Here is a 16,590-nt window from a genome sequence, read left to right as displayed (position 1 = left end):
TAGGACGAGAGGCAATGGGGCAGAACCTGATGCACAGGAAGTTTCACCTGAACATGAGGAAGAACTTGATTATTGTGTGGGTAACAGGTTGCTCAGAGAGGTTGTGGAGTCTCCCTCACTGAAGATGAGTTCAAGAACCCTCTGAACATGATCCTGTGCTGTGTGCTCTGGGATGGCCCTGATGGAGTAGAGAGGTTGGACCAGATGAGCCCTCTGTGTTCCCTTTCAACCTGACCCATTCTTGTGATGCTGTAGCTGAAAGAACCTGGCCTCTTAATTTTATAGTTGAAATAAATGGTGGAGTTTAGATGCATTGACACACTCCAGTGTATCTGCTTGACCTGACGGTGAGCAGTCTTGGCTGTGATTTTTGGTGTTTGGTTTGGGGCACCCGCAAAGCTGTACTGTGACAGAGATTTGGTGCAGTCTTGAAAGGTTGATTTCTGCACCATGCTGGGTATTCCTGTCAGTTCCTGAAAGCCATGAGCACTGTGTGAGGTGAGAAAGCATCCTAAGTTAGACATGCTGCATGTCTGAGCCCTCCAACAGAGCAAGTCTCAGGAATGTGTTATTCCAGAATTTTAGTCACCAGATGAAACAGACTGCATAATTGTCTTGGACTCCAGTTGGATTGTTATATAGATGGAGTTTATATAAAATTCAGCCAACCTTGAAAAAAAATTATATATATATATGCATATGTATATATGTATGTATTAGACAGTAAATTAAAGTCTGTCTTTCCATATATTTTGTATGGGTGAAAGGTTATAAAAACGGCGGCCTCAATCCATGTGTGTGAGACTCACAAGCTGCATGTTTACAGGCACTGCCTACAGCAGGGATGTGAAAGCTACACAGGGATCTGATTTTATTTTCAATTCATTCCAAGATCTAATCCTGTTACAGTTAGTCTATAACCTTTTTTTAAAAAATCTATTGATTTAAAGCTGAGAGTAAAACTTACTCAGCTTGCTTGTGTGGGCATCAGAATAACCAGTGCTGGCAGAGCAATACTTTGGTGCCATGGTGCACCATAGAGATCCCAATATCCATTTCTTAAAGGATGATTTTATTTTTTTTAACTTTTTGAACATCCTCTGGTACATCCCAATGTCCTTAAATGAATATCAGTAGGAAAACAGGACCGAGAAGTTCAGAATACTTCTGGATCTGCATGTATAGATGAGTAAATCAAAAGCTAACTATCCTACACATAAGCTGCAGTTGTATCTTTTCATTATTTAGGGAAACCTTTCTATATTTACAAGCTCAGTTTCCAAAGAGCACATAGAAGTACACTCAGGAATGCCAAATTAAAGGTTACTGACTCAACAGGGAGAAGTTTTTTTTTCTTTAATTGACTTCTGCTTTGTATTTAAAAGTGAATTAGGCAGTTGGCTTTCAAATTTCCAGAAATCTTGTCTTAATCTTCTTTGTTTTCATGGGACATCATAATAATCCGAGAGGTTAGTCTGTCTTTTTCTTTTGATTAATATATTTGCAGTATTTTATAAGTACTAGGAAAGGTCTTCCCAGAGTTACTTCTCTAGCTGCTGTATCTGCTCTGCAATCAGCTATGCTGCAGTTACACCCTCTTTGCTTAATTTTTTTTTACAGGATTTACCTAATGTAAGTATTTAAACTCACTCTCACTTCAGGATTTGAATTTGGAAAAGGAGGGAGCTTTAATTGACATCAGAGACAGGCATTCTCATGTGTTTCGAGGCATTCTCATACGGATTTGTTATCTCAGGATGTTCTCCTAGGAAAATTTTTAAGGTCCCTGTATTTGTCTGCACAGCCCCCCATGAAGGAAAGGAGCAAAAATGTCAGGTTGTGTCACACTTGGCAACACCAGAGTGTGTAGATGCAAACCATGTTCTGAGGTAAACTTTTTGATGCATGGTGTTTTATTATTGCTGTGAACAGGATCCTGTGGAGTGCAATCACTTTTCAACAGTGGTGCAGTTCCAACTGAAGATACTTTGGTACTCTTCCAGTGTTGCTGGTACTACACTTGATTTTTTTTTTTTATTTTTTTTTATTATTACAATCTTAATTGAACTTAAATGCTTTTCTTAGAACCATAACTGCTAGAAGTAGGAGACTGTATGGGGCACAGTTGCTATTAAAAAAAGCAAGTGTTTAGTCTTTGGCATTGTATGCGAGTGCTTGGGAGAAATTATCTTCATATCACAAAGGCTCAAGCTGCTAGGTTTTGAAAACAGATTTCCACATGTAAAACAAACAAACAAAACCCCACAAAAAGCCCCTACCAAGACAACTGGGATAAGAATTCCAGGCAAGCCAAATGAATTTGCTTTTGGCAGATCCTTTGTAGATATCATAGTCTAAACTTCTATTATAGCTGTGTGCCATGTTAAGTTTTGTGTATTGAATCTTTAAAACATTGCATGCTTCAGAAAGGTCCAGCTGCCCTTGTTTAGTCTCATTTTCACCTCGTTTTTGCTGAACACAATGGGAAAATGTGATCTAACAAGCGAAATGAAAGCAGCATTGTATGGGAAGGAGACTGACTCTCCAACCTGGAGACAGATCAGGCTTAAAGGTAGACAGACCTGTTTTTGTGCTTGTCATATCAAATGAAGAAGCACTGCAGCTGCTTAAGTCTCCCCAAGATCAGACCTTGATCCACTGCTGAACAGTGTGTGCTGGCTCCTCTTGTGAGAAGTGGGTTTTATGGGAAGGGAGACAATCAGTTCAGTCAAGGGTGTCCTCTGAAGTGCTTTATCTGGCGAGGCACTTATTTGGTACTGCTTTGGGTGGTGGCCATTATCCATGCAGCCTCATTGGCCTTCACATTCCCCATGCACATGGAAGGTAAGAAAAATCCCCCTCTTCCTTCAGAAGGAATACAGAGGGATGCATAGGAATGAGATGATTGAAATATGCTATGGCCAAGTTGGATTTTGGAACAATGCCTCCTGGTGTGAAGAACCAGCTGTTGAGCAGGAGAAGGACATTCTTATTTCTTCTGCTGCTTTTCCCTGAAGGGTAAGTAAATAGCAGTAGTGTGGCTTCCTGGCTGCCCCATGTGGGTTCAGCAACTTGCAGCAGTTGTGCAGTCACCTCTTAAACCTGATTTTATCTGTTAAAGTGTGAGCAAACTTCCTGTGAGGTCCTCGTGGCCATGGAGCTCGGAAAAGGGACTCACTCCCTGACAAAAGAGGATGGTCAGCATGGAAAATGCTGACCTTTTTATAGTCAAGTTAGGAATTGATCCTGTTATTACATGCCAAAGGGACAATTCTGACTTCTTTTGTGCAGCTCTTGGAAGTTTGTTTTAACTTGAAGGAGGTTACTGTAATTACCAGAGGCTATATCAGGAAAGTCTGGTCCCTCTTGTGTAGTAGGAAGCCCTCCAAGCATATGAACAAAACCAGTCAGGTTTTCTATTAAAGGCTTGTACAGCAGGCCTGCAAAGTCTTTTACCTCTGGACTGATTCCTGAGGCACTGCTTAGGATTGCCCAGAGTGGGCACATCAGAGGTTTGTGTGTGCACTGTACATGGCTGTGACACTGGACAGCTCTGACCTGCAGAAACTGCCTGTGCTTCTCTGTGCTAAACATACATTTCTATCATGTGGAAGCTTGCAGAGGTAGGAGAAACAGAAATATTCGTGAAATACAGAAAAATGTGTGAAATGCAAAACCAGGAATATTTGTGACAGAAATAATCAGGTAAGGTCAGGCCGTGTTTGCAGGCAGTATTGCATCCTCTCCCTCCCTTGATTTGGCAGGAGGCTGTGTTATGCATTTCAACTTGCTGCAAAGCCATAGCAGGGGCAGAAGCTACAGAGCACCCTGCAAACCCATGATGTGCAGTTTTACCTGGTCAGGCCAAGTGAAAAACAAAGTTGCTGATTAAAATAAAATCTTTCTTTAACTGGTCTGGTTTATTCAGCAATTATGTCTGATTTTTGTTCCAGTGTCTATTATAGGGCTGATTTACTTGTTTCAGACCCTCCCTTCTTTCACTGTTACTTTAAAATCTCTTTCTTTACAGATTAGAAGTACTCTGTTTCTGTCTAAATCAGTGCTGCACACCTGCTTTGCTTTTTTGCCCAAAGGGTTCTCTTCCATCTCTTCCACCTCACACTGATTTTCCTGAACTTCCTGTAGCACAGAACAGGAAAGTCTTTCTGGTCCTTGGGGTATTGGTTCTGTGCTGTGGCTCATTGCACAGCTCCATGTGATGGCCTTTTTATTTCTTTAGGCTCAGACTGGAAAATAAATATGTGCTGAAGAACCTGGTCCTGTGGAGATGTTCATTTTTTGAAATGAATTGTGAGGGAGCTGGATGATTTCTTGCATGTGAACAGCAAGAAGGAAAGCAGTTGCCCCTCCTTTGAGTAGTTAATAAGGCCAAATACTGAAAGCTGGGGGATAAATTCAGCTAGACTGATTGTACATTGCTTCTCATTTATGTAGGATATTTGTGGTCTTGATTTTTTGTTTGGTTTGTTTTGGCGGGGCGGGGGTTGTTGTTTTTTTTTCCAAGCAGCATTTCTGGCTTATTTTATTTGAGGACAGGTACCCTAGGCTGCCTCTTCAAAGTTAAAAATAACAGCAGTTTTAGATTACTCAGCATGATTTGGGAAGGGATTCTTGTTGCTCTCCGTCAGTCCTAGTTCAGATAGAGATTTAACACAGGAATCCTGGATTGGAGGCAGTGATTGCCCTCAGGGATAGAAATAAAATAAAGGGGGAGGGGTGGGGGTAGTGAAAGGAGGAGGATTCTTGGCACCATTGAGCTGTGTCATGTAGTTATGATTATAATTGGCATTTTCAGGGCAGTACTTCTGGCAGCCTGTGGTTTTTTTCCCTGCAAATGCTGCTGCTCATCTGTGACCAGTGTAGAAAAGGAATTCAGAGGGATGTGCTCTGTGGTTTAACCCCAGCCAGCAGCTAAGTCCCACACAGCTGCTTGCTCGTGCCCCTCTCCCCAGTGGAATGGGGGAGAGAATCAGAAGGGTGAAAGTGGGAGAACTCATGGGCTGAAATAAAGGCAGTTTAATCAGTAAAGCAAAAGCCACACTTGCAAGTGTCCCCGCTGTGTCCCCTCCTAATTCCTTGTGCACCCTCAGCCTTCTTTCTGGTGGGATGGGGTGAAAGCCACAAAGGCCTTGACTCTGTGGAACCTCAGTAAGGAAAACATCCCTGAACTATCAATGCTGTTTCCAGCACAAATCCAAAACATAGCCCACACCAGCTACCATGAAGAAAATTAACTCTGTCCCAGCCAAAACCAGCACATATGCTAACGTGCAAGTATCCAATTTATACATTAGCAGGAAGCATGATGGAAATAAGTAATACTGAATAGCTGAAACAATGTTCATGGCACCCTAAAAGCCTGCAATTTGGCTGCTTTGTATTTTTGCATTTTTGTACATGCATGGTTTAGTAAGAAACAATACTGCACATCTAAGGGTTTGAAATAAATGGCGTAACCCAAACCCAAGCAGTAGTACTTAATGTTTTCTGTTATATACAGAATAAAGGAATTTTACATGAACCATGTGTGGGATGATGTTGAGCTCAAGAGTTGAAACATATGGGATGTTTTTTACCCACTAGGATTTATTAAGGTAATATGCAATATCTCTATATATGTAAATATATATATAGATATTGCATATTATATATAATTTATATATATATTTATATATATAATTTTTATAAATATATATATATAAACTTCTGTCCTCTGTGACTCTCTGGTTCTTCATGGTCATTTTTCCACATCCCATGGGGCCATGATGATGTGTTTCCTTTTGGTTATACTGCCTGCTTAGTGTTCCAGAGTCACGTGTGCTTGTTTTGTATAGCCTAACTCCAACAAAAGAGCTTGAGCTCTGGGTTGGAATAAACTCCAGAAGTTAATGCAGTTGTATGAGACCCTTGTGGTGTTTAACTAACCTGTGTTTTAAAACAGAGCTGACTTCATGTTCCCAACTCTGAAAGCCCCAGAGTGAGAATGAAGATGCTGGAGTTCATTTGGAGTAGGGCACTGCCATGAAGGGTGAATTTGGCCAGCTGACCATTGTCCCAGTTGGTGGATTTCCCTGCTGAGTGGTGCTGGTAGAGCTGCATTTGTTTCACAAAGCTTTGTTATTCCAATCTGAATGTGAAGAGATGAGCTTTGCAATGGGGAAATGCATCTTGTGTGAGAAGGTTTGATGGAGTTGGCTGTAGCACAGAGTCTTGGACTGGCCCACAGCCACTAGAGAAGGGAGAAAGCTTTCATCCAGATTTGCAATGGGTAGGACAAGAGAAACAGAATTTGTTTCATCTAAACTGGATCAGGTTAAATTTGATGGAACACGGCTTCTAATGGCTGGTCTGTGGGGCAGATGTGTGATCTCTGTCACAGGAGGTCTCTCAGAGCAGGTCGGACTGTCTCTGCTACTCTGGTCAAGCAGAATTCTTCTTTTCTGGGGGAGCAAACCAGGTGGTCTGTTCTGACCTATTGCAGGCCCAAGTCTGAAGCCCTTCTGTCTGAAAGCTTCTCCTGACTCTGTCTAGGATGAGATCTGTTTCTGTTTCCCTCTGAAGTCTGGTGTGCGTTTTTTTCTTCTTTTTTTTTTTTGGTAATTTTTTGTTTGTTTTTTGTCTTGTTTTTTTAATCTTGGCCTGACTAAAATCAGGTTACTGTTACTCATTCAGCAGCCTGCATTAAGATCCACTCTTGATACCTGCAATGTATTAGGTGCAGTATGTATCTGCTTTTAAAGCAGAGGCCCCCGTGCTGGACAAGAGTACTCATTGTATAGCCTTACCGTTTTATTCATGTCCTCTCTCATATCTCCTTTCATATCTGAAGTTTAATCTTTTTGCTCCATTTGGGACTGCTCTTGTTGTCCTGTCCTCTCAGCTGGCTGCCCTTTGGTTTGTATGCTGTTGACATAAAACAGCATTTATTTGGGAGCAGCATCTGGCGAGGTGTAGGTCTTATTAAAGCAGATCTAAAATGCCTAGAGTACTCTAAGGTACTGTAAAATAAATTAATACTAGTGAGATTAAGAATAAAGCAAATCTTTATCTTGGCTAGAACTGTATTACTGGAATAATATATTCTACACAGGAAAAAAATAAAGGTTGATCCTTCAGTATATCATTTTGTAAATACTGTTGTCAGCATTAGGTTCCTCCACATAGGATCATTGGGCAAACAATAATCTCCTTTTATGCTAAAATGTCTTTTTTTTTTCTCTACTGCCTAGGAATTACATTGGGGGATAAAAGAGCTTTGAAGAGCTTTATCTTCTAAAACCATTGTTTTCTTTGTTACTTTTGTGCCAATTTCAGAAATGTTGGTATCCAACAGTTAGTAACCATACAATTAAAATGTATTAATGTAGTTCTGTCATGGAAAATCTGAAACTATATGGAATAAAATATTACCATTACAGAATGCATATGCAACAGCCCAGGGTTTTTAAAACATGCAGTAGGATTTTACAGCTTATGTTTATGAATTGTTGAAGTATATTTCTTACTAGTTCATGTGCCAAATGTATGTATCAGTGGGTTACTTATCACTTAATTGCATAATCCTTTTATAAGACTTCAAATACACTGGCCCCATTTGACAGAATATATTTTTCCTCAGGTTAATGGCTTTTTTCTTTTTTTTTTTTGGTAACTAAATTCAAGAATGCAGACCTGTTTGATTTTTTTCTAGTTTTTTTTTTATGTTACTCATTCAGGAAAGCCAGCCCAAAAATTCATGAAAAAAAATGAATGCTAGCTTCAGAAAAGTAAACACATAGTAGGCGTGTTCAGAAAGAGAACATTTTAAATGCAAAATTCCTGAAAATACTGTTAAGATGGAAGCTGCTATTTTGTCTTCATGGGAAGCCATTGCCTTGTGTATACACAGTGAATGAAGACAATAAAAATTAGAGGGCTTATTTGAAGACCCTTCACCTAGCTTGAAACCTGAAAGGAGAGCTTTCTGTTTGACTGCTGTTTTACTGCCAAGTCCTGATATGTGGTTATCCCACTGCTAAGAAACACTTCAGCAGCTGAACATCTAGGATTGTTAGAACAAACTTTCAGGTTATTAATGGGAATCATTCAGGATTTTCTGTTTGCTTGTTCTCATCAGAAAAACAGGGTGTTTTCCAGTTGCTGAAAGCTACATGCACATGTGAAAGGGGGAGGTGGGACTGGGTTCCTGGCTACTGAAAGAAAAAGCCAGTGTTTTATTTCAAAGCCCTTCTTGCCCCAATATATTTTGGGTTGATAGTCTTAATTTATCCTTAGATATCTTCATTTTGAGGGAAAAAGCATACTGAGCTATATCATTTAGTGTGTGCAACTACAACAGTACCCATGAGTTCTGTTGTTTTAATACTGAAAATACTGTAGCAAAACAGATTGGAGATTAAATATGAGGAGTATATAAGGATGCAAATCATGCTTTGGAGGCTTTTGTGTTAACTCTGCTCCAAAGAAAAGTGGCAGCTCCTCTCACCAGCCTTTAGGCTCCTCAGCATGAGCGATGAAGCTCTGTTGAGGAGAATGTGGGTGACACCTGGCTATCAGTCATCTCTGCGATACCACTGTGATATTGTCTGCTGTCAGGCTGCTGTGACTGATTCTCTGCACCCCATGGGATGAACAGTGAGTAGAAAGGAATTGCAGAACATGGTTGGGCTGCTGCTTTCTATGCCAAGACAGAGAATTTGGGGAGACAAACAAAAAACCTACCAGAATTGTCTCAAAAAATAAAGACTCTGCCGTCCTGAGGGGAGTTGTGAGTGTTTAGGGTAGAGAGCAATTATTGCTTCCATGTGTAATGGGACATCACTGATTCTTAATTCTATTTCAAGATGATTTACTGAAGACACATATGTGATGTAGTTGTGATTTATAGTTAAGAGTAAATGACAACTTGCATGTTAGTTTGATCCCCACCTACCCCTGTGTGGTGTTAGTGGTCTTGGTAAGGAATAATCCATGGAAGAGCTCCAGGGAGGAGGCAGGATTGGGCCCTGGCATTGGTAAGGGTGCAAGCTCCCCTGAGAAGAGTGGGGACTGTGGATCAGTATGGTGTGATGGAAGAGGAGGAGAAGAAATTGCCTGCTGAGCTGGGCATCCCTGGCACAGCTCACGGAAGGGTGATGATGGCAAGGAGTAAAGATTGCTGGTGGCTTTCTAAAGCCTGGGTCTGTCAGATCAGGCTGGAACCTCCACACATTCCTTTATTTGCTTCCTTTTGCTGCTTTCCAAGAAGGAAAGTATCATTAGATACTTGGTTCTTACCAAAAATCTTTGATAAGCATTTAGCTTATGTGTTGTTATTTATTTCTCTTTGTCATAATTACTCAAGCAAGTGCCAGGCAACTCCTTTGATTATATTTAATTATTGACTTTACAAAATGAGGAGTCAAAAAAATCAATTCAAAAAAACATGTCAAAAAAAGTGGATGTATTTAAATTGTTAGAGAAGTTCCCCACTACTAAAGCCTGGAACTTACTGTTTTCCATTTATTTGAACTAACAATATATGGAAGTGTCACGTAGATCTGTTACTGTTGCTGCAATAAGATAAACCAGAATCATGTAAAGATGTGTGTTTTCTGTGGCTAATTGCTCTCCTTGGGATGCTTTCTTGCAAAGATCAGGACTTCTGTCTCTGAAGTGGGGGGAGGACTGGATTTTCATGCTGCAGAAACTCGCATTTGACTTCAGCAAAAATATTTTGTGACAAGTGATTGATCCTTGTCTTCAGAGATTGTCCTATAATGACCTCAGTGATTCTTCCCATGATACTGACAGTGTTGACTGTGGTACACAAGATGCAGTTATCAGGAGAAGATGGCACTGGATATTTCTTGCTATGATTTGAGATATTCTTATCATTAATCCATTTTCAGTTTTGTCTCAGCTGTGAGAAAGAGCTGCTGTTCCTCTAGTGCAAGTCATCCCCTCCCCTGCCTCACTTAGGCTGTGAGATAGACCAAGAACTGGTGAGTGAGGGCAGGATGGGAGAGGAGGTGATGACAGGACTTCTTAAAATATTTATTTATTGAAAGTCCCCTTCAGAATTATTTTTTTTGAGGTGTTTGAGTTTTTCTGTGGTGCACAGGTGCCACTCTTTCTGGGATAATAACCCCAAGACCTAATTGTACTCAGCAGCACCAAGTGTGGGGGAGAAATTGTCTGTTTTTGAGAAGGAGGATTTAAGAACTTGGGGATTTTTTTCCTCCAGCTGTTCAGAAAAACTTCTGTCTGTGTTGGCTGCCTTTTTCATTGGGACCTCATATTTTAATTTGGGGGAGTGGGGGTTGGACAAGGGCACAGGGATTTTAGCATATTCAGCCTGCAGACTCCAGGTGCAGCACTGATGTGATTCTCCTGGTTTCCTGCTGGAGCCTGGAGGTCCTTCTTAAAATTTGTCACTTAAACCTGAGGGTCATCACAGTAACTTGTGCTCTGTATGATGTCTGCTCAGTGTGGCTTGCTCCCTGTTCAGTCAACAGTAAGGGACAGCAAAAATATGACCTTTGGTCTTCTGTTCAGAGGCCTTGGGGATGTTGAGGTTTGTTTTATTTTAGCTTTATTTGGTTCAGAAATTGAAAGCTAGACTTGAGAGCTTTGCCTCGGTTTCAAACCTCCAAACTGGGGGGCTGCTGGAGCTCCTTGCAAGACATGATTTTAAGTGGTTAGAACTGTAGGGCATGTACTGACTTCCTTACTTGATTGCAGTGCAAATGTAAAGTCAGCTCATAAATCGTAGCCAGTGTTGTGATTACAAATCATTACAATAATGCTAGATTTTTCAGTTTGTCACAAATCCTTCTAGACTACAGAATTAAAATCGTAACCAGAAGTATAATCCTGTAAGATAAAGTCACTTCATTACACAATCTCCCTCTGGTTTACTTTTGCTTTTTATTTTGATGACAGATTCAATAACTGAATTTTTCTATGTAGTTAAAGTGGGAACATACATACTTTTAATATCTCTGCCAATTCTGGAGTTAATTTTGCATTCTTGAAATTACTGATGTTGATTAATATAGTAATTGGGCAAAGCCTTGCTTTTCACTGTAGTGATGGGAAAATCAACTTTAAAATGATGAAGTTTTAGAAAGGAATTGTTGGTTAATGTCAATCACTAGAGCTGTCTTGTCACATGATCAGGAAATAAATTAGTTGTGATCAGTGGTACATTGTTGTGTCGGTGACTGGAAGGAGGTTGATGCTTTCCTGCAGAAGCAGTGACTGCTGTTAGTCTGCAGAATTACAGTGAGGCAGAAGACAGCTGCTGAACAGGAACAGAATGAGTAGTTCACTTGGGAATGGATTTTAGACTAAACCAAATTCTTTTGTACAGATTCAAATACCCATCTAATTTCTTGTGTGGTATTTGTCTCTTCCTGCCATTGGATGTCCTGATGGGAAGGAAGCTCCAGTGGGGTGAGGAGCGACTTGTGCCTGTCAGCCAGAGCTCAATGACTCAGTGTGTCAGAGTAATTCTGATAAATACCCAGACTGAGATAATCAAAACCCATCCAGGGATTTGGTTGTTGTCCTACTTATTAATTTTAATGATAATTGAATATCCATGCCGGTTACTCAGGCTCTAAGTTCAGCTTCCCGAGCCCTGTGTATTAAATTTCAAAACACTGCTTCTTCAGAGTCTGGTATATTTAAGTCAGAGGAGTGGTCAGGCAGGAGCTACTGTGTCCTTTGGAGTCACAGTAAGTCAGTCTGGCAGAGCCTGTTTCTCAGAGCTGTATAAGTGTATTGACCTGGAAAATGTCTTCAGCCCCCAGGGGATTTGGTTATGATGCTGCCTGCGTTATTTTGAATATTTGTAAAAGGCTTTTGCTGTAAAGGTGTTGAAGAGAAAGCAGGGAATCTTAAGCAGACCTTGCTCGGTGTTTGTAAAGCTGTTTTATTTTATGCCAATAGCCCAGGTAAACCTTTTTGATTTCCCTGTTCTCTGCCCCTTTTGAGCACAGCACTACTGAGGGATTTTTTGCTTGCAGGGCTGTCTCCTCCAGTGCTAACTTGGGGTGTTTCTCAGCATTGCGGTTTGCAGAGGCCGACCTTGCTGAAGCTGGATGTACAAAAGTCCCTGTGCACCTCTGCAGGTGTTGCAGAGGGTCTTTTGTCAGAAGACAGAATCTATGATGAGTTTTTTTGTACTAGGGGAGCTTTTCCCAAAGAGTTCCCTGGTGCTTCTGACCCTGCTGGAAGACTCCATGGTGTTCCCATTGATCAAGGGTAAAGTGAGCAAATAAAATCCAAAATGGGGGCTAATGCCATAGGTGTCCTGTGTTTTCTTGAACTTGGAATGACCTAAGTTAGAAAAATGTTGATTAATGCCTTTAAAAAAACAGATTGTCCCTTTCCTTTTTGTCAATCTTTGTTTTGTTTGTTCAAAGATAAAGCAGCAAAGAGACAAAATAGTTTTGACAAAATAAAACCAAGTTTTTTTCACACACAGTGATGTGACTAAAGATACTACCTGGCAAATTTCCTTCCTTCTTTGCTCTGCAGAGTTTTAAAACTGAGAACTGTTTTTTTCCTCTGTTACAGTAAATACATAAGAAATCAAAATTATGTTAAGGAAGAAAGTTGGGCAACACCCTGCTGTTCAAATATGTTGATTGCAAATCATTGACATTCTAGAGATGCTATTCTCTTTGTTAGTGAGTTATATTTGCAATGCTAGTGAGGTAAAACAATTGGTTGGGAAGAAGCACAAGGTTATATAGTATTTATTTATTATTTAAAAAGAAGAGCAGATCCATGAGTGTGTGAGCTAGAGGTAATGGTGATGTACTTTCATAGGATTTCAGGCCACTGGGTCTGTTAACATTATGCAGTTTAATCTCTTGTGGCAAGTATGGTGTCAGAACTGGTTCAGGGGTCCTTGCAGCAGGTCTGTAACCTTCATTTGGTCCACATCTTCTGGAGAGAGATTTCTTTGATTGAGTCATCCTCTTGTGCTAAGCCTATATCCCTTTGTAGCTTGTGCTAACACCTATCTGTCCTCATTATAAAACAAATGAATCTTTCTAGCTCAAATTAATCAAACTTCAGTTCTCAGTCAATGGGTCTTTCCATGACTCCTCTTGCTGACTTTGCAAGTACATACTATTCATCTCTCTCTTCTCCCAGCAACCCTTTTCAGGCAAGTTAGCTACCTCCCATCCTTCTCTAATTTTTTAATGTTTTTTTGTGCTATAAGTAGGGCTTTGATCTCTTGAGTAGCTGTGGACTCTCTTGTGGGTTCTTTGCAATTTATCCTAGCTGAAGTGATGCCATTTGAAAAGAAAATGGCTTTCTGAAAGCAATATTAGTAAATTGTTGCATTACCTCCTTTGCTCTGTGAGGCAAATGGATCACAATGAGAAGAAAACCATCCTTGTGATGGAAGCCAGGTAAAAGTGAAGAGGGAGTCTTAGTGGCTGCTCAGCTGGTTGCTGTGGCAGGTAGAAGTTGCAGAGCAGTGCAAGATGCTCTATGACATGAAAATGCAGGCTAGAGCTGTGCTGAAGACTCTCATCATAACCTGTGGGATGGTTATGTGGTAAGGGGAGTCCATTGGAGGTGGATGTGCTATTACGTAAGTGCACCACGTACACAGGTTTTGGTAGGAAGACAGGTTCCTGTTACAGTGGAAGATAGAACCTTGGAGCCTCTTAAAGCTTTAGGAAAGAAAGGATTCTGTCCTGGCTCAGCACCTTACTTCTGTTAGGTAAAGGTGGTATGCCTTGCAAAGCCAAATATTTTGCAGCATCTCAGGACTCTGCATCTCTGAGTAGAGAGAACCAAAATCACCTGTGTGCTTGGACAGCCTGTCTGATTGCTTCAGTTGACACAAATATGAAAATTCCCCTTTTGTGTGACTAGTGGTGGAGTTCTGGGCCTGGTCCAATGTCACTTGCTCACAAGGCAAGAGGAAGCTATTGAGAAGCAGCAGCAGGTTTTTGTGTTCTTCCCCTAAATGGCTAATCCCTTTACTCGATTCAAAATTTCTATCACTGCTTACTGTTCTAAGTTTCTTTGTGCACAATAATTTATGGATGAGAGCAAACATTATTAGCAAGCTTTATGTGTTGTGCACTATGGGGGCAACATTTCAGCATCAGAGTGCCATTTCTTCAGCTGTCTTCTTTTGAGTGAATATGTGTTTTGGTAAGAAGAATGATGTCAATTAACCACATAACCTGTAGAAGTGCTATTTCCTATGCTAATTAGCTCTTCCTCTGAGAACTGTACTTTTAATTTATTTTTCAAAGTGCATTCACTCTTTCTTTTCCTTTTAAACTTCAGCAGTTTGTGAAATATGCATCCAGGTTTGCTGAAAGGCTCTGAAGCTGACAGGACAAAAACTGAAAGGGGATTGATTTAATGGTTTAATTGCTAGATAATGATGAAACTGTGGTTGGAATTTCATGTTAGTGTGAAATGGCCAATCAGTCCATTTTGTAGAGTGAGAGCAAGGCCTAGGATAGGGCTGGATAAATATTCATGTGTAGCCTCTGTGCCAAGTGGTGCTTCTCAGGGACTCCTGAAGATTATGTAAAACTTTTTTTACCAGAAATTCAGACTCCAGACAAGAATTACCTTGCCTAGCAGTAAAATGCTGTTGTTGCAGCTTAACTGAGTTCTGTCCGTAAGCTGCACAAAACAGAGAAGGTTTCATTCAAGGATGACCCTACTGTGAGAATGTCTCTTTGACAATCAAGTCCAAGTCACAGGCCCTTGCCTGTGGGTTTCTGACTGGTCTGCTGGGCTGGTGGGGGAGAAGAAGCACTGAAAGGAAACACCAAAGCCTGGAGCTGTGCAGGATTGCAGATTAGAATGTTCAAGGTGGCCAAAATCCAGCAGGTCCATTGCCACCATGTGTCAACAAACTGCGGTCTCCCACCTTAACCCAAATCTGCTGGAGGAAGGGTTGGTTGATGGCAATCTCTTTCCTCATAAGGGAGTGCAGCCCCTTCCCATGTTCGTATATTTATGTCCTCTTTCTGCTCTGCCCCTCCAGCTTCTAACCCACCATTCATCCCAGTGCACCCTGGATAGAAAATAGCAGTGGTAAGAGCTCGCAGCTTAACTAGCAGCCAGAAATGTAGCAGTAGACCAATTCATTCATTTTTGACTTAAACTATTTTTAGTAGTTTGTTCTTTGAAGAACTTCATGTCTTCAGCATTTCTGTGTTCTTCACCTCCGTACTTTGGGTCTGGAAGAGACTCTGTGGTGAGGGCAATATACGTGAACCTTAAATTATTTATGTACCCACTCTCTACTCCCACATGGCATAGGCATGTTGGTGCTTGCTTTAACCCGCCGTACTTACATGATGAATACGTGTGGCTCATCGTGGGCTTGGCTACCTGAAACTTCTGAAATTTCCTTGGATCCCCCATAGAAGTTCTGAATGATGGTTTAACTCCTGTGGCAAGTTCTCACTGTGGTTGATTATACCCTGCCCCCCCATAACAGTTATCTTCCCTTCTCCTCAAAAGCATTCAATTTAAATTCCGGGATCTTTTGTTGGTTAGGCAAAAGCAAGTTAAATAGAATAAATTTTTTTCTCTGTGTATGTGTTGCAGTATTACCATTAGGTTAAGCCATGGATTGCTTCTTGATTAAGAAAACAATTTGAGTTTTTCAGTTTCTTCTGAAAACTTCAGCAGCTTTCCTAGACTTTGCATTATCACAGTTGTTTTCCAAAGCAGCGTTTATTTTTGCACTGCAGATATCTCAGCTGAGTATTTAGCACACAATTGTATTTGCTTTCCTAGCCGTGTCATGTTGATGTTCAAGTGGTTTTTCAGTGGTTGTCAGACACCAGGAGAGTGTGGAGATTGCAGGTAGGAAATGTATTCTTTGTGAGATGGTTAGGATACAGGACATCTGTCACAAACAATTGAGCACATCTGTGTTTCTTCAGTTCCAGGTTAAGAGAAACATTGAGGTCTGGGTTGCATCTTTGTCCAGCAGATTTACATCCATGTAATTCTGCTGCCTTATTTAAATAGTAACATAAACCTGGCACAAAGGGAATCAAATCCCAGAGAATAAAAAGTAACTAAAAGTTTCATTGTGTTGTGGAATAAGCATACCCAGCATCCACATGTATAATTTATTGCCTATAGTGAGGTAAGTACTTAAGAGTTATAATAAACCCATTCTGTTCATTCATTTTTAGTTCTTAGCATACTGATTCAGACCTTAACTGAAAGTGAATATACAATCAATGTCAGGCTTTTTATGCAGGTTTAATAATGTAGGCCTGCCAAGGTTCTTTAATTAAATAATTATTCATTGTTCCATCAGAATAGATTGTTTCACTATAGGGATTGCAGGCAAGTACATGCAAAATCCAGCCTGAACTGATCGTGTTTTAGCTGCTTACTGTAATCCTGAGTGGTAATCTTTGTCACACAAAAAAAACAGGGAAAAAAAGTTGCAGTCAAATATTAAAAATGCCATGCCTAATTCTGAGGTGACCAAAGAAAAGCATGCTAAGGTACACTCTGGTGATACTGTGAACAAAGTTAGAGCTGTTTGACAAGTGGGAAAAGTGG

General features: G+C 40.5%; 1 protein-coding gene across 7 annotated transcripts in view; it reads left to right on the top strand.

Annotated features, from left to right (window-relative positions):
• The window catches only part of EPHA5 (EPH receptor A5), a 210,249-nt gene that overhangs the window by 15,505 nt on the left and 178,154 nt on the right, over positions 1-16,590 (top strand). The gene's annotated exons all lie outside the window — the stretch shown is intronic.

Source organism: Pseudopodoces humilis, chromosome 6 (assembly GCF_049639895.1).
Source record: "Pseudopodoces humilis isolate 2021_Gansu_Grassland_sample_001 chromosome 6, ASM4963989v1, whole genome shotgun sequence".
NCBI classification, from domain to species: Eukaryota; Metazoa; Chordata; class Aves; order Passeriformes; family Paridae; genus Pseudopodoces; species Pseudopodoces humilis.
Note: the sequence above shows the minus strand (reverse complement) of the source record. Positions and strands in the feature narration are given on the sequence as shown.